We start from the raw sequence: 19685 nt of genomic DNA, 5'->3' as shown, positions 1-19685 counted from the left end.
CAAATAAATACATATTGAATATTCTGCTAGTTTTGCCCGTTAAAATTTAGATGTGATTCTTTTTACCTGTGAGGTATTTATTTTGCTGTATGATCTTAAGTGCTATTTCTCAAAGTATGATTCAGAGATCACCTGCATCAGAGGCATAGAGCTTTCTTATTAAACATGCAGACCTCCTGAGTCAGAATCTCTGGGAGTAGGACCTGGGAATATACATTTTCTGCAAGCTTCTAAGATGATACTTGTATTAGGATCCTATTTCTGCTGTAAGAAATTGCCACAACTTTATGGCTTAAAACAACATACATTCATGGTCTCACAGTTCTGGAGTCAGAAGTTTACAATGGGTCCAGAGGGCTGTCTTCCTCCTTCTGGAGGCATTAGGGGAAAGTCTGTCTCTTTGACTTTTATAGCTTTCTAGAGGCCTCCTATTTTCCTTGGCTCATGGCCCCTTCACCAGTCTTCAGAGGTAGCAATGTAGCATCATCTTTCACCTCTACCTCCTGCCTCTTTTTTATAAGGATTTGTGATTATGTTGGGCATACCAGGATAATCCAGGGACCCCTCCCCCACCATCTGAAGATTAACTTAATCACATCCTCAAAGTTCCTTTTCAATGTAAAGTTACATATACACAGGTTCCAGAGATTGGGACATGGACATTTTTTGGGGGGTCATTACTCTGTCTACCATAATACTTAGAAAAATTAAAATTTGAGAAACACTGGTGTATGGTAGATACTCAATATTTTCCCCTTAATCACTGTATATATATGTGAACTGTTATTAAATAATATTGTTCTGTCTTGGAAAGTTTATATAAGATAGATGTCTTAAAGTTTTATATATAATTAGTCATTTTAGGAGTTCCCTATTTCAGTAGTCTTTTAAAAAATATCTAGCAAAGTAAAAAGTTGGTAATGCTCTAGTTTTTATGGTAGGTATTTCTTATCTGTGATTTTAAAAGCCTTTAAAGGCATGTATCTTTATTTGATTCTCACTGCCCCCTCCCGCAGTTTTGAAAAATTTGATTAAAAAATTACAGTAATAGTACATGGTGTTTGAAACAAAATTCAAACAAACAAAAAGTGTATAAACAAATAGGGAAAACTCCTTACCTCTTCCTATGCCTACTTTCCCAGGGATAAACAGTATCTATAGTATCTAGTTTTGTGCATGTATCTTTACTCTTTCCCCTGTCCTCATATAAGTATATATAATATTAGATGTCTTAAAACCCTTTTTAAACAAAAATAGGATCATACTCTCTATATATAATTGACACACAGCACTGTATAAGTTTAAGGTGTACAGCATAATAATTTGACTTACCTGCATCATGAAATGATTATCACAATAACTTTAGTGAACATCCATCATCTCAAAATTAAAGAACAGGGAAAAAAACCTTTTTTTGTGTGATGAGAACTCTTAGGATTTACTGTCTTAACAACTTTCACATGTAACATACAGCAGTGTTCATTTTATTTATCATGTTGTACATTACATCCCTAGTATTTATTTATCTTATAACTGGAAGTTTATACGTTTTGACCACCTTCTTACAACTCCCCCTTCACCCACTGCTTGCCTCTGGTAGCCACAATGATCTCTTTTTCTATGAGTGCTTTAGTTTTTTGTTTTTGAAGTACAGTTGACATCCAACACTATATTAGTTCCTGTTGCACCAACATAGTGATTTGGTATTTATACATTTCAAAATAATCACCATGATAAGTCTAGTTATGATATGTCACCATACCAAAGATATTACATAGTTACTGGCTGTATTCCCCACACTGTACATTTCATACCCATGACCTATTTCTTTTCTCCCCCCACCCCCTTCCACTCTGGCAATTTGTTCTCTATATCTATGACTCTGTTTTGTTATGTTCGCTCATTTGTTTTGTTTTTTAGATTCCATATGTAACTGAAATCATACAGTATTTGTCTTTGTCTGATTTATTTCATTTAGCATGATACCCTCTAGGTCCATCCATGTTGTTGCAATGGCAAAATTTCATTCTTTTTTGTGGGTAATATTGCACTGTATATATAAACCATATCTTCTTTATCCATTCATCTGGGCACTTGGGTTGCTTCCATATCTTGTCTATTGTAAATAATGCTGCAGTGAACATAGGGGTGCATATATCTTTTCCAATTAGTGTGTTTGTTTTCTTTGGATAAATACCCAGGAGTGGAATTGTTGGATCATATGGTAGTTCTATTTTTAGCTTTTTGCGGAATCTCCATACTGTTTTCCATAGTGGCTGCACCAATTTGCATTCCCACCAGCAGTGCACAAGGGTCCCCTTTTCTCCATATCCTCAGCAACACTTGTTATTTGTTGTCTTTTTGATAATAGCCATTCTGACAGGTGTGCCAAGTATGACTTTTTGCCAACTTCAGAATAATACCTGAGAGAGAGAAAGAGATCTTAAAGATTTTATGAAAAATTGAAAGCCTCCTCCTTACATAATGGAACTGAGATTTGAATCCATTCAGTCTTTCTTCCAGGACTCCCCACAACTATTTAAGGGAAAAAAATTTTTTGAACCAGCTGACATAAGTTATTTTTTAATTACATTGTAGAAAAATGAACTCAGTGTAATTTTCTTATAGACCTCATACAACTATAAAACCAAAATGATTTTAAAAAACTAAATGCAGGCCATCATCAAAAAGTCTACAAACAATAAATGCTGGAGAGGATGTGGAGAAAAGGGAACCTCCCTACACTGTTGGTGGGAATGTAGATTGGTACAACCACTATGGAGAACAGTATGGAGGTTCCTTAAAAAACTTAAAATAGCTACCATGTGATCCAGCAATCCCACTCCTGGGCATATACCCGGAGAAAACCATAATACAAAAGGATACATGCACCCCAATGTTCATTGCAGCACTTTTTACAATAGCCAAGACATGGAAGCAACCTAAACGTCCATCAACAGAGGAATGGATAAAAAAGGTGTGGTACATATATATAATGGAATATTTCTTAGCCATAAAGAAGAATGAAATAATGCCATTTGCAACAACATAGAGATTATCATACTAAGTGTAGTAAGTCAGAGAAAGACAAATATCATACAATATCACTCATATATGGAATTTAATTTAAAAAAAGATACAAATGAACTTATTTACAAAACAGAAGCCAACTTATAGATATTGAAAACAACTTATGGTTACCAGAGGGGAAACATGGGGGAGAGGGATAAATCAGGAGCTTGGGATGAACACATGCACACTACTATATATAAGATAGATAACCAACAAGGACCTACTGTATAGCACAGGGAACTCTATCCAATATTCTGTGATAACCTACATGAGAAAAGAATCTAAAAAACAATGAATATATGTGTCTGTATAACTGAATCACTTTGCTGTACACCTGAAACTAACACAACATTGTAAATCAACTATACTCCAGTAAAATTAAAATATTAAAAAAGTTTTTAAAATTTAAAAACTAAGTGCAAATAAAACTGTAGAACCAGTAAACTTTAAATCATTATGATGTGTTACAAAGTTACTGGTCAAAATGTGACTATCATGATTGGTATTATGGGCCAAGTCCTTCTGAGATGAACGTGCCTACCATACTATGGCTTGATATTTGCTTGTCCCATTTGACTCATTGTCAACTTTTGTTGGTACCCAAGGCCACCATTTTGCACACAATACAAAAACGTCATCTGTGTTAAGTCCACCTCTCTCACTAGCCTAGAGCTGTTAAAGTCATGTTATTTAAACACCAGCAAAACTGTAAATGTAAATCGTAATAGTACATATGAATATAGCCCTGAAATTATAAGGCAATCCTTGATTATCATTGTTCACGATGTTCCAGGCTAGGTTTCTGCTCATTTTTTGAGATTTTCATTGAAAATAAATCACGTGTTAAATTTGGAGAAAGCTGTTAGATCCCCAGAATGTCCACAGACCCCAGTCTGAGAACCACTTCTACCTCAGTTACATATTATAAATGGATATTTGCAAATTCACAGCTATAACTGAAAATGTAACTCCAGTGTATATATGTTAAAGCGGGTCTCTTGCTTTTCGAATGTCACCACTATTTTTTCCATGTACCACCTTGCCTAATATCCTCATTTTCTCCCCTTGCTTAGCCTCAAGCTTCCAATTAGAGCAGTGGTTCTCAATCCTTTTTGCATTAGAATTACAAAGGGAGCTTTTATAAGAATATAATATCCAGTCTTGGATGTGTCCCTGGGTTTTGTTTCTGTTTTTTTGTTTTGTCTTATACTTTGTTTTTAAAACTCTCCAGTTTGTTCAATGTGCAGCTGGGAGTCCAAACCACAAGATTCTAGAACTATTGAAAATTTCTATCCAGATACTTTGGCTTATTAAGGAACAGTAAGACTATGTATTATATAAAACTGCTTACTGTATGCCATGTTGTCCAACACAACATACTGTTACCTCCTGAAATCATTGATGCTATGAAATAGGTATTACCTCCATTTTTCAGGAAAGTAAAGTTTAGAGAGACTAAATAAGCTCCTTTGGGCTACATCATTATTAGCAGCAGAACCAGGATTCAGATTGTCTGTTAATCATGATCTTAACCATGAAACTATAAATATCCAGTCTTATTTCACCCTTTTATTACAATATAGATTAACCAGTCACTGTTAAACACACACTTTGATGAAGGTGTTTTTACTTTGAATAATGTACATAGTGTGACTAAAAATATATAAGCATAAAGTATGAATGCAGTTCATATGAACACCTGTAGCTGTTGCTCCCTCTCTTTTTTTCCCATTCAGTTAAGAAGTTTGTTGGCGAAATGATTTCATTCTCCAAGGTTGTATTTCTTCTCAAAAGAGGCTGAAAAGCATTCAGTTAGTTAGCTCACTTTGTTTTCAGGTCTATTAAGAAATACTGCATTTAAATCAGATTCTGATTAAACTTATAATTTTAGGGTTACCATATTTGGTTGATTTTAGCATGCACATTTTCTATATTTTAAATCTTTGAAATCAGAAAGAAATTTGTTTCTTACACTTTGATGCACACTGTAGTTAAATTGGCAGATTTTTCTTTCTTAATGAAAGGTAAAATAGTATGTATCTTAAAATTAATGACATCTTAGATTTGATGAATTAACAATAGTGGTTATATATGAATGACCATTCCATATATACTCTGGCTATTTTTGGAGGTAAAATATTGTGATGTATTCTCAGTATCGTTGTGAAGATTAAATAAGATAAAATAATCATCACAGTATCTGGCACATAGTAAGAGCTTAGGAAGTGTCAGCTGTTATTATAGCATTGTAAATACTAGTGTTATAGTTGCATGATGGATCCACAACCACAGACCAGAGAAAGGTGTCCAAGCAGTCTTCAGTTTGTAAGTGAAACTTATTTAAGTTATTTCCTGTAGGTGGGTTCTTTTATAAACAAATCTGACTGGCATTAAATTGATATTTCCAAGACTGCTGTATTTATAGAATGCTTAAAGCCATCATTATACAATATACTGCACTGTACTGCTCATTAAGGACTCTTACTCTGGCATATTTTCGAAATACAGAATTTAACATAGGTATTCAATAGTCTAGTCCAGCGGAATTTTGTCCAAGAAGCTCAGCACCAGAGGTTATATGAGAAACAATATTATTGTCAGTAGACTTTGAGAATATCAGTTATAATAAGAACTGTGCTTCCCTCAGTCACTTAATTTTTTACCTGTAATACAAGTTAAATAGCAAATAATGTTGCAGAAGTAGTGTTTCTCCCTTCTTTCAGTAACTTACACATTTTTTTCAGACCCTGAAGACTTTTAAGTATATTCATACTTATCAGGCATTAAAATACTCTAATATAAAACATAAACTATGTTAATTTAAGTTTGTACAGAACATCTTTTTTTTTTTTTTGATCCTGGGACAGTGATAACTCATCTGAGCTTTGATAATTTTCTTTTGTGCTTCTTTTGTTGCTTTCTACTATAATTTTTGTTTTTGTCTTCATAATTCATGCTTCCTGAGGGAAACTTCTTAAGTACAATTTTGGGATAAGTGAATAGATTATTTTCAGTATTGATTTTTATTTTTTAAATCTGCAGAAAGTAAAAAAAAACCACCAAGAATATTTTTATGGCATTTTATAGAAGGGAAATATTTTTTAATTAATAAACTTTTTTTAGAGAAAAGTTTTATTTTATTTTTAAAAATATTTATTTATTTATTTAGGCTGCACTGGGTCTTAGTTGCGGTATGCGGGATCTTTTTTAGTTGCAGCATATGGACTTCTTAGTGGCGGCATGCGGACTTCTTAGTTGTGGCGTGCAGACTTCTTAGTTGGGGCATGCATGTGGGATCTAGTTCCCAGACCAGGGATCGAACCCCGGCCCCCTGAATTGGGAGCTCAGAGTCTTACCCACTGGACCAACAGGGAAGTCCCTAGAGAGAAGTTTTAGGTTCACAGCAAGACTGAGCACAAAGTACAGAGTGCCATATACACCCTGTTCCCCACACATGCACAACTTCCCCCACTATCAATACCCCATGACACAGTGGTACATTTGTTACAATCGATGAACCTGTATTGACACATCATCACCAAAAGTCTATAGTTTACATTAGGGTTCACTCTTGGTGAAATACATATATATATTTTTTATAGCATTTTACAGGAGGTATTTTTCAACATATGATGATTTAAAAAATTTTTTTTATTGAAGTCTAGTTTACAATGTCATATAAGTTTCAGGTGTACAGCACAGTGATTCAGTTATACATATATATATATATGTATATTCTTTTTCAGATTCTTTTCTCTTATAGGTTATTACATAATATTGGGTATAGTTCCCTGTGCTGTACAGTAGGTCCTTGTTGGTTATCTATTTTATACACACTAGTGTGTAACATATGGCCATTTTTTTAAGTATGTATTTTATTTATTTTTTATTTATTAATTTTTTTGGCCATGCCATGCAGCATGCAGGATCTTAGTTCCCTGACCAGGGTTCTAACCCATGCTCCTTGCAGTGGAAACGCAGAGTCTTAACTACTGGACCACCAGGGAAGTCCCCATATGGCCATTGGTAGTATAGGTAGGAGCCATAGAGTGAGGAAGAAAAGTGGCTAGAGCTGTTTAGGAGGTGCCGTTTATAGGACTCCATTGCCAAGTTTTTGGCTTGGGCAGTTAAGCATCGATAATGTTAGACTATATAGGGAACTCAAGAGAAAGAGCAGATTTGGGTTTGGAGATGTAAAGGTAGTAGGGGGGAGTAGAATATGATGTTGGACTTAGTGAATTCTACATGTATTTATCATTACTTTTGTTTTTCTTTTCCCCTTATTACTCACTGTTTTCTCAGTTTTCTCCCCTTACCCCCACCTTGACTTCATTAAGTAGCCATGCCCTCGAACAGAAGGGTTTTTTTTCCTTTGAGTAAGATTAATTTAATGAATCAGTGTTTGGCATACCTCACTTCTGCTCATCACAACAATTATGTAAGATGGTTGGATAGTTATAATTGTTAGGGATTCATAGTACTAATTACCATTTCTCCTTTCCAACTGCAAGTATATACACACATGATTGATGGTATCAATAGAATGAGAAATAGAGTATCACTTTATTAAACGAGGCATGCACCCTATGGTTCTCCAAGTGCAAGGATTCTGGAAACCCATTTATGCCTGGTATTTTTACTCCCTCTTTTATTAATTGAGAACATGTAGGCTCTAGGCACTGGCTCCAGCATGCCTTATCTAGAAATCTGGAGCAAGGTGCAGGACTACACCCTCTGAGTTTCAGCAAAGAACAGGAAATATAGAGGCAGATTCCTGGCTTTTATCCTTGATGTATTAGTCAGATTGGGCTGCCATAACAAAATACCATAGACTGAGTGGCTTAATCAACAGAATTTCATTTTCACACAGTTAACGAGGCTGGGAAGTATTAAGATCAAGGTGCCAGCTGATTTGGTTTCTGGTAAGTGTTCTCTTCCTGGCTTGTAGATGGATGCCTTCTTGATGTGTGGTCATATGGTCTTCCCTTTTTTTAAAATTAATTAATTAATTTTGGGTCTTTGTTGTTGCATGCAGGTTTTCTCTAGTTGCAGAGAGTGGGGGCTACTCTTCGTTGTGGTGCGCGGGCTTCTCATTGCGGTGGCTTCTCTTGTTGAAGAGCATAGGCTTTAGGAACACAGGCTTCAGTAGTTGTGGCTCTTGGGCTCTAGAGCGCAGGCTCAGTAGTTGTGCAGTGCAGGCTTAGTTGCTCCACGGCATATGGGATCTTCCCGGACCAGGGCTTGAACCCGTGTCCCCTGCATTGGCAGGCAGATTCTTAACCACTGCGCCACCAGGGAAGCCCTTATGGTCTTTCCTTGGTGCATGTGCTTGGAAAGGGGGGAGGGGGGAGGGGAAGGAAGAGAGGTAGAGAGATTTCTCTTTTCCATTTCCTGTAAGGCCACCAATCCTATTGGTTTACGGCCCCACCCTGATGACCTAATTTAACGTTAATTGCCTTCTAAAAGCCGTGTCTCTTAATACAGTCACATTGTAGGTTAGGGCTTCAACATATGAGTTCGGAGGTGGGGGGAGGTGTGGCGGGACACAATTCAGTCCATAAACTTGGAAACCTCATTTCAGAGTAAAGAGGTGGTCCAATGACTATTGAAATCACACCAGTTATTTACGTCCAAAATATTTAGAGATTTTCCAGCTATCTTTCTCTTACTGAGTACTAATTTAGTTCCATTATGGTTGGAGAATACACTTTGGATGATTTAAAACTATTTAAATTTATTGAGACTTGTTTTGTGGCCCAGAATATGGTCTGTCTTGGTAAATGTTGTATGTGTACCGAGTAAAGATGTGTATTCTTCTTTTGTTGAGTGGAGTGTTATGTAAATGCCAATTAGGTCAAGTTGATGGTACTGTTCAAGATTTTTATGTTCTTACTGATTTTCTGTTTCTTGTTCTATTGATTATTGAAAAAGCGGGTGTTGAAATCTCAAATATATTTGTGGATGTGTCTGTTTCTTACAGTTCTATCATTTTTACTTTATACTTGTTGAAGCTATTTTCTTAGGTATGTAAACGTTTAGGGCTGTTATGCTTTCTTGATGGATTGACCTCATTATCATTATGAAATGGCCACCATTATCACTTGCAAGTTCATTTGCTCTGGAATCTGTTTCATCTGATTACTGTAGCCACTCCAGCTCTTTTGGCTAGTGTTAGCACTCGCTTTTAGCTTATTTGTGTCTTTATATTCAAAATGGATTTCTTATAGGTAGTATGCAGTTGTGTCTTGCTTTTTTAACCAATCTGATAATCCTTGCTTTTTTTTTTTTTTTTTTTTTTTTTTTTTGCGGTACGCGGGCCTCTCACTGCTGTGGCCTCTCCTGCTGTGGAGCACAGGCTCCGGACACACAGGCTCAGCAGCCATGGCTCATGGGCCCAGCTGCTCCGCGGCATGTGGGATCCTCCCGGACCAGGGCACGAACCCGCGTCCCCTGCATCGGCAGGCGGACTCTCAACCACTGCGCCACCAGGGAAGCCCAATCCTTGCTTTTTAATTAGACCATTCACATTTTAGGTTATTGTTGATATGGATGGGATTAAATCTGTCATCTTATTATTTGCTTTCTATTTGTCCCATCTGGTCTTTGTTCCTTTATCCTTCTTTTTCTGACTTCTTTTGGATTGATAGTTTTGGTTTTTTTTTTTAATAATTTCATTTTATCCCCTTTGTTAACTTATTAATTATAATTAGTTTTATGGGGGTATGTTTGGTTTGTTTTTTCAGTAGTTACTTTAAAGTATGCAATAATTAACTTGTCACATTTTACCTTCAAATACTTTGAAGTATTTACCTTCAAATACTTCAACATTTCCTTTAAATAGTCAGTTCTATTTAAAAGTGATTTAAAAACAAAGAATAAATTACTTTTTATTTACCTACATATTTATGATTTCCAGTTCTCTTTGTGTAGATCCAGATTTCCAAATGGTTTAATTTTCTTTCTGACAGAAGGATTTCCTTTACCATTTTTGGTAGTGAGGGTCTGTTGGTGATAAACTTGTTTCAGCTTTTCTGGGTCTAAGGTTTTTGTTTGTTTGTTTGTTTTTCAGGAATTCCAGGTTGAGTTTTTTTCTTTCACTCCTTCTCTATTTCTGCTGGGCTCACCTTCTTTGTGCTACTCTCCCTTGTCTGGTGCTCTGCCCTGTGACTCTAGCCACCTAACTTCCCTTTCCCTTAGTTCTTTTGTGCTTGATTCAGGGAGACTGCTGGATTCCATCTGCCTTCTCCTTCCCTGTCCTTCAGCCTGGAAACTTTCTCCAGGCATTGGGCAGTTTAGAGCTCACCTGTTTATTTTTCTCTCAGAGATCACTGTCTTACACTGTCTGTTGTCCAGTGTCTGGAAACAGTTGTTTGTATTTTGTTGTGGCTTAGGTGTGTGGGTAAATCAAGTCCCTGTTACTCCATTTTGACTGGAAATAGCACAGTGACTACCAAAATCAAACCAGTCATGTCAGCCATCCTACTGGCCTTGTGGAAGAATTCATAAAATGGGTGAATATAGAAATCATGTGTTTCTCCCCAGTATGTTCCTTGGTGGAAGATAAGAGTTGGGGTAAAGTCCTGCTCTCCCTGTGTACAGAGACCTAACCCAGGTAAAGAGAAGAAGTTCCTTTCTCCCCTGACACTTAATCATTACCATTGTATAAATGAAGAAATTAAGTGACATGCCTGAACTTGCCCAGGACTGTCCTCACTGGATCCTCCTGTCTTTGTGAAAACAGTAAAATCAAATTCTGCAGTGAATGTTTTACGTATTGCAGTTACGAAATAGTTATTAAAGGTTAATTTTATTTTCAGATCTTTACATGAATTTTAATTTTCACTTTGACCATCAGTTATGTTGTATATAACCTCATTTCATTTCTGGAGATGGGAAGGTTTTATGCTTCATGGCATTCCTTGAATCAAATACATTATGAAGGAAATACAGCCTGAAATCAATAATTTCTTAATTTATATTCTGGCCCTTTGTATGAAAACTTTACTAAGAATGTCTTCTGACCATAAAGAGCAGTGAATGTATAGTGGGTTTTTAAATATTTGTCAATAAATAAATAAATAAATAAATAAATATTTGTCAACCACATGAGGTTTGCTGTTTAAGGTTAAATAATAACTGAAATTTAATTTGATAATTCCTGCCATAGCAGGGTATGCCAAAGATCAAAGGGCAGAGTCTTTTTTTTCTCAGAAATTTCTCAAAGAATTATTTTAATTTGCCTAGATTCACTCAGTATTTGAATTTACATCTACTTGATCATAAAGCCAGTTTTTTCCTCGAAGTTAGGCCACAGTTTAGAACCATCACAGTTCTATAGAAGAACATAAAATTTTAATATTTCAGGTTTAAAATTCACAGTTATAATTTTGGCATATTATGTCCTTTATAAAAATTAATCTTTAAGATCATTTATCTAAAACCAACAGAAAAATTATTATAAGCAATATGGTTATCAAACAATAAATCATCTCTTAGTTACCAGAGAAATAATTAAGAGAGCAACTTGCCTAGCTTACAGTTAATATTTTATGCTCACTAAATTGAAGCTCTGTACCTTTTGAACACTATTGTGAACTAAGATCCAGATTGAATTGGCCTTTTCTACTTTAAAATGTTTTTAATCAAGGGGTATACAACTACCTAACAAATTTGGGGCTCCTTTTAGAGGTGCTAGCAGAACATGTGTGAGAAGGCAGGGAGGCCTACTTTGCAATGTTTGAAAGATGGGAGTTTAGGAAAAGAGCCTAAGGAACAATTAGGACAGAAAGTGATGGCTCCCCTGAAAAGTTTTTCCCTCCCTCATCTGTTCAGTTTCCTCTAACTCTACTCTTATTCTGTATACTTTGTTTTTCCTTTTATATTCCCCCCCGCCCCGCCCCATCTTATTTTCCTGTTTGTTCTTTCTTCTTTGTCTATTTTGTTTCTCCCTGTCCCTTTCCTCCTTTTTTTCTCTTTATTTTGATCACAATTCTTAGTTACTTATCCTTCTTTTCTGATTGTTTTCTTTAAAAATTTCCTTATCTCCACACAAATTACTGTAGTTGAATTGGTAAGGAGCCAGGAGGGGAATATGGATGGCACTTACATATTAGAGGCTTTGTGTAGTTGGGAATTTGGATTGTAGAGGAAAAGGAGATGTCTCTTACGGCAGCCAATTACAGTCCTCTGGGAAGAGAGTCGCCTTGCAGAATTGTGTGAAGTACAAGCTTTACCTTCCCTGGCTTCTGGTGAACTCTATTTACTCTTCTGTGCCTAGAAAATATCTATCTGCTAACAATTGGGTGAAAAATTCAGTAGTAAGTATTGCATAAATTAGATTGAATTTTTTTTAAATGAACTCACCAATTGTTTTACTACTATAAAGAGTTGTTTCTTTTGTGTTATGCCTATGTAGCACTTTTAGTTAAAAATTATTTTGATGGAAGATATGTAAATACTAATCATAAATGCCATATTTCTTTGTTATGCAAGCTTTTAACCTATAATATAATCATCTGAGCAGTTTAAATGACATAAAATATATGCCTTTTTAAAAGTTTTACTATAGTCTACGATAGTGTTTTAAAAAACTACATAGCATTGTATTTTTGTTACTGTAATTTATTTAATAGTTGTGGTAAACAAATTCAAATTGGTAGGTGATAGCTGTTTTTTATTATGCAATATTTGCAAAGGTGGGAAAAGGGTTAGTACTTATTACTTGGTTGTAAGTAATTTAGGGAACATAGGAACTCAGTATAGCCTGAGTTCTGAGTACACAGGCCTGTCATAGCTCATATCAAAGGAGCACCTTCCATGCTTCCAGAATTCTCTTATGTTCTTTTTTAGTTTTAGAACTAGAACTGTTTGTCTTTTAACATTATTTAGATCCTTGTTTCAAGAAGTTCAAAGTGCTTTAGAAAATACCGTTAATCTTAAAATATCTAAGAATGATGGAATGAATATTTTGTATTGATTTTGTTCACAATATTTAAATTTTTGTGTATATATATGAAAATTTCAAAACACCAGTTCTGAGCCTGATAGAATGTCTACAAACATGAGCAGTTTTAGAAAAATTTAAGAAACATTTTGGAGCATTGAAAATAATTGAAAGTCCTAATTCTCACCTGTCAAATCACTAAGCCTGCCTTCCTTTAGTCCATTTCCATTGGTTATACTAGTTGTACTAATTGTTAACAATAGAGAATTAGTGATTAGAGAATTAGCTAAGGCTTTTCCTTTGCTTTCTGTGAGATTTAGTGTGAAGATATCTGTAAGATCTGACCCTCAAAAAATACCTGCTTTCAACATTTTAGAGAATACACTATCAGATGGCAGAACTGGCTGTCAAATTGGAATGTAGGAAACAAATTCTCTTGAGATACTGATGATTGAGGCCCAGGAACATACATGAATATAATCATTTTAGTGGTGTGTGTGTGTGTGTGTGTGTGTGTGTGTTTGTTTTAACAACTCTTTATTAAAATGTCAGTGTGAATAAGTTAAATTCTGTTTTTAAAAAAACGTAGTAAAATAAAAGCTAGAAGAACTTCTTGTGCATTTCCTGATGTCCTGGCACCTTCAATCTGCCATTTGTTATAGGGCTAATAATCTGAGGTCACTTGTCCTATAATACCTGAATTCTCCAGAGTTGGTCATACTTTAACATAGATCTCAAGTTGATCTGCAACTGAGATCTTATTAATTAGTTAAATAACTACACTTTAACCACTCTTTCATTTTGCTTATGTGTTCATTGAGCATCTCCTATATGCCAGGCACTGTCCTAGGCACTGGTAATAGAATGATGGATGTGTTAGACCTGGCTCCTGCATGCCTAGAGTTTATAATCTAATTAGAGACAATCGGCCATAGAATAGAGTAATAATTGCAGTAGGAACACATGAAGCTTATGCGAGGATTTCCCTCTGTGTCTGCTTCCCACCTGAGTTGAAATTTAACTGAAATCAGGGACTAGAAACAAGTTGGCAGATTTTCAATTTCTCCATTGGAAAATACACAGTTTGTAACAGTGTACTCCTTAGTTAAGGTTTTTAACCCCTGTTTCCCTTCCCCCTTTGGTTTTCCAACTCATTCACAACTCTTCTTTTGCAGCTTTCAAAGTGTCAGGTTTAGCTTGGGTAGCCATGGCATATAGGAATCCCTATCAGATATAATAGATATTGAGGAAACAGTCCTGAGATAAGTAAGCACTTCAAGTCTCAGTGGTGAAAAATAGGGTTCCGAGTGGTTGCATGAGCAGAGAAACAAAGAAAATTCTGTCAAGATTGCAGAATAGTAACCATGTAAACTGGAAAGTCAAGTTAGAATTCAAAGGAAAACAGAGATTGGGAATTAAACCTCAAGATGTTTTACAGTAAGGACCAGAATCAACATTCACAGGCTGGATAACCAATACAGAATGAGCTGTAAGAATGACCTTGATACTAAGCCAACAAATACCTGAGGCTGAGTCTCCATCCATTATTCTTTCCTGAGCCAGAATTGGAATTGGACTAATTGGGGAGTAGAGTTTAGGTAGGCACACTGGTTGAGACTTGGAAATAAATCCTCAGATTTTTAACATTGTATATACATAGGAGATCTTGATTTAAGCCCTCACTTTACCATTATATTGCTCTGTGTGTCTGAGCTGTCACTTTACTCTCTGAAGTCCAATTTCTTCATCTATAGATGAATGAAAATACATACTCTTGAAGGTTCCTTTGAGTTCTTTTACTCCTGAATTCTATACAAAAGCCAAGACTCCCCCCACCTCGCCCCACTTTTTAACTTATCCCCTGTAGTTTTGCCCACAGAAGCTGCTTATTTTTCTTTGATGACAGAGGTACCAAGCTTGGTTTTAATTAACTCTAAGTGGTTTTGAATGCACAAAACAGAACATTGAAACATTTTATTTATAAGCAGATGTAATTGTACAGTTTTGCCAAGCATTATAAGGATAATGTTTCTAAGTGGGATATCCTCTTGCTCTTTCTGGAACTGCATGATCCAGACCTTTTCCATGATATCTAAATTGAGAAACCTTTAAACTAGGGAGACATAAGGAGAGAAAGGAATAGCTGTCCAAATTCTTTTAATACCAGGAATCCTTGAAGATACGTCTATCTGAGGAGCTTTCTAGAATCTATGCCGAGTTGGCAGGGTAACCTCTACCCTAAAAATGAGACTTTCTTGTGTGAAGTGAAAAATAAGAATGAACTTTCATAATTGAGAATTATTAAGAGCTATTGGTAGTGGAAAGTGGGCTCCTACAGATGGTTCTCTACTTACTGATACTATTTGTGACCTTGGGCGAATGATTTACAGATTTAGTTTTCTCATCTGTAAAATGAGAGAAAAACCTATGCCATTGCATTTATTTTTGTTTTATTTTATTTATTGATTTATGGCTGTGTTGGGTCTTCCTTGCAGTGTGCAGGCTTCTCATTGTGGTGGCTTCTCTTGTTGTGGAGCATGGCCTCTAGGTGTGTGGGCTTCAGTAGTTGTGGCACGCAGGCTCAGTAGTTGTGGCTTGCGGGCTCAGTTGATCCTCAGCAAGTGGGGTCTTCCTGGACCAGGGCTCGAACCCGTGTCCCCTGCATTGGCAGGAGGATTCTTAACCACTGCACCACCAGGGAAGTCCCTATTTTTATTTTAAATTTAAGAAACGTTAGATGGAAAATAAAAGAAAAAAGAAACAGTATGGTGCTCACTATGTGCCAGGCAATATTCTAAATATTTTACAAATAACAACCTACTAACTCCCCTCTGAAGGTCAATACTATTATTATTGCCATTTAATAGATTTTTTAAAAACTAAGGCAAAGAGAGGTTGTATCGCTATAACTTGTACAAAGCCAAACAACTAGCAAGTAGCAAAACTGTTTGCCTGACCTCAGAGTTCATGTTCTTAACTATTACTTTATGCTACATCATGAGAATTAAGATGAGGAAGCACTTGATAAAACACTCCACAACTCAAGATGATAATGATCATCTTTGTTTAACTGAATGTTTGTATTATGTGACAATTAAAATTTATAGCCAATTTTCAAAGAGCTAGATTATTATAAAAACATACACATGACTTTGTTTTTCAGATAGAACCTCAGAATATTCAGTTTTAATCATAATTTTGAATTTTGGTGGTTACTGTATAATGTAGATGTACAGCAGAAATACTTGGTTGAACTTAAGCCACACACAAGTCTAGAAAGCTGCTTTTAAAAGTCAGTCCATGATAAGTTTGTTTACAGATCACTTGCCTTTTTCATAATAGAGTGCTGAGGATTTTTTTAAAATTCAGTTTAAGCTTTGTTGTTGGCTAACAAAAACAAAGAATATTTTTGTGTTTGAAGGTACTCTTCTGACAGTGGAAATATTTGTGTCACTAGTATTAATAAAATAATAGTGCAGATATAAAGTTGCTTTCATTTATAGCCACAGCCACTATTTTTTGCACTTGTCGTTAGAGTCAACTTTGTCTTTTATTCTCTGCTTAAAGACTTCTCATGGTGTATAAATCAGGTTGCACTAGGAATGAAGAAACTTGGATTCCAGTGTGCAGCAGTATGCATACAACTTTGAGCAAGAAAGTTAATGTCTTTTTACCTTACTCTCTTCATCTGGAAGTAAGATAGATTAGGCCACATGATTTCTAAGGTCCTTTACAATTCTCACTTAAAACAGAAACACTCAACACATATCTATGAGATTGGAACATATAAATGAGAAACCAAAAATATTTCAATGTATGTAGAACTTAACCCGTTAGGAGATAAACATCTATGAAATATTGAGAATATTTTTATAAAGAAATGGATGGGTTAGTGTAACTGTGTATGTGCCTGCAGTTGGGAGAGGGTTGGCTAAAGTTAGCAGTACAGAAAGAAAAAGCAGTGGTACAGGGTGGGAAATGAGTAGAGTGTGGTATAGACAGCAGTTTGGGTAGAACACAGAGAGCAGTAAAAGATGAGATTAAGAACCAGAGGTGGGTGGAGTCTTAAGCAGGGTCACCTCAGTGTATAACTTCAAGAGGCAGTGTTCACATCAGAATCTGGCAATGCCCACCCAGCCAGAGTAGCTGGCTCTGTACAGTGGTGCTGGCCCTAATGTCAGGCTTAAGAGTTTACACTGGGTTTAATAGGCAGTTAGGGAGCCAGTAAAACAAACAAACAGAAAAACTTTGAGGAATGTGATGTAATGGCTTTCGGGAAGATTAATCTGCATCAGGGTGCAAGATGAATAAGAAAAGGCCTAGAGTCCTAGACCATAGCTAGGAGACTGGTGTAGTAATTTATGTGTAAACTAATAGGAATCTAACTTGGTAACTGTTTTGAAGTTAAAAAGGAAGGTTTAATTTCAAGAGAAATTTGAAGAACAGGTTAGTGACTTGTTCAGTGACTGGATTTTAGTACCATAAAGAGGGAGAATCTCCTGCCCCTGTACCATAGACTTAGAAAGGAACTTCTCTTATTCTCTTTTGGGATTTGGAGACAATTTTGTATGAGTGATGATTTTGCATGTGTAATACTTATATTGTGATACATGAATTGCCATTGTGTTAAGAGAGGACTAGGAAAGTAGGCTTTTGTATTTATCATCTGTACCCTTCAGAATAATTGACAATGTATGTCACATCTAATCTTCCATCATCACCACCTACTGAGATCGCTATTGTCAAAGTCACCAATGACTTCCTTATTGTCAAATACAGTGGTCATTTCTTTGTTTATATTTTATTAAACCTCACTAGTGTTTGAGACCATTGGCCATGCCCTCCATGAAACATTTTTTTTCTCTCAGCTTCCATGATACCATATTTGACATATACCAGCTCCTTTTGCTGGTTCATCATCTTCTAACAGATCTCTGCTTCTTAGAGTGCCTCTGGCCTTTGTCATGAATGCCCTCTACATGCTTCTAGGTAACTCTTCACTCTAAATACTATCCAAATGCCAATGATTCCCAAAACTATATCCCCAACCCTGGAAAACAACAGCCTCCTAACTAGTATACCTACTTTGATTCTTTCTCCCCTATTCTGTTATAAACATAGCATTCAGAGCGATCATTTAAAAATGTAAATCAGATCTTGTCACTTCTCTAGTTAAAACCCTCCAGTGACTTCCCATTGCATTTAGGATAAAATCTGAACTCCTTTCCCTAGCTTCAAAATCCTGTGTGATGTAGTCCCTGCCCACCATTCTAAACTATAGTTCTTACCACTTTCCCTCTCTGCTACTGCCATTCCAGCCTTACTCACCTTCTTTTAGTTCCTGGGACATTACTCCTTTATTGTCACCTTAGACCCTCTGCTCAGAATGCTCTTTCCTCCGATTTTTGAATTGCTTGTTCCTTGTTCAGACCTTGGCTTAAATGTTATCTGCTCAGAAAAGCCATCCCTCAACAGTTAATATAAAGCATTTACATAACTATTCTCAATTTTTGCAATTATAGCATGGCACTTAGCACCGTCTTCATACCTACATACTGGTAATATCAACTGAGAGTTCAATTCTCTGAGCATAACCTCTTCTACTAATTCTTAACGCCCTTTCTCAGATTAATCCATATGTTTCTCATATTATCAGTATGAGATGCTAGTTCTTACCTAATTATTTTTAAAAGATTATTTATAAAGAGAAAAAAAGAAAGAAAGCAAAGCAGAAAAGTGTTTCAAACTGCTAAGTTCTAATTTTTCAACACCAGAACCAGTGTGCTGTTACCTGTGTGTGTCTTCACAAATTCCTCTACTGAGTGACCAAACTGTGATCTCCTTAGCAGGGGTTTTAGAAAACAATAACTCTAATTAAAATATATGACACTACGTAATTTTTTAATTTACATATTATTTTTCAGTTAATAGGCTTTATCATTTATCTAATGCCAGTCAGAGAATAGTAATTTATTTAAAATTTAGTTTATGTGTTTGTATGTTTGCTTTATAGGACTGATAATATTTTGTTGCATGTATATCTTTCTATGCATGTGAAATTCCACAAACACACGATCATAACATTCTTTTGAGAGTTGTGTTTCACTTATGATGTAGCTAATCTTTCCTTGTAAAAAGTAAATCTATATCATTATTTTAGATAAAACTGTACCACAGTATATTTAACCAGTCCCTTTTTGTTGGACATTTAGATTGATTACAGGTTTTTTTGACTGGTATAAACATTTTAATAAATATCCTTCAACATTCATCTCTGTGTACTTGTTCTATTATTTCATTGGAATAAATTCATAGAATAATTTTTATTCGTATTACTAGATTGTCCATCATAAGTTTGAAAGGACATTGTTTTTAGAGAAACTTTCTTTCTGGCAATCCCCCAGGTGTTCTCATGCTTCTCTTGCCATTTTATTCCATATATGAGGGGGGTGAAATCTACTACCTTGGCAGGCTTTAGAAGTAAATTGAACAGTATATACAGCAGCCCAATGGTAGGAAGGACCTTCTGTTTCCTTGAGACAGAGCTTTGAAGTATCCTAGGGTTTTTTTTAAATCAAGGATCCAGAGACACCACCAATTAAGTGTTTATGATGAGTTCTGATCCAGAGGGGCTCCTGGTTAGGGCCTCCCAAGAAGGAAGTGGTGGTTC

The 19685-nt window shown here is 35.8% G+C and overlaps 1 protein-coding gene across 12 annotated transcripts in view; it reads left to right on the top strand.

Moving 5' to 3' along the window:
• Nucleotides 1–19685, top strand: part of ATOSA (atos homolog A) — an 87179-nt gene that overhangs the window by 38017 nt on the left and 29477 nt on the right. The window contains exon 1 of one of the 12 annotated variants that reach the window (XM_081229519.1): nt 7955–7994. The exons of the other annotated variants lie outside the window; for them this stretch is intronic. The gene's annotated coding sequence lies outside the window, so the exon portion shown is untranslated. Of the gene's footprint in view, nt 1–7954; nt 7995–19685 lie in introns of those variants that run through there. 12 annotated transcript variants of the gene reach the window in all.

Source organism: Mesoplodon bidens (genome assembly GCF_964165515.1).
Source record: "Mesoplodon bidens genome assembly, chromosome: 3".
In the NCBI taxonomy this organism is placed as follows: Eukaryota; Metazoa; Chordata; class Mammalia; order Artiodactyla; family Ziphiidae; genus Mesoplodon; species Mesoplodon bidens.
This window is presented reverse-complemented; position numbering and strand designations above follow the sequence as displayed.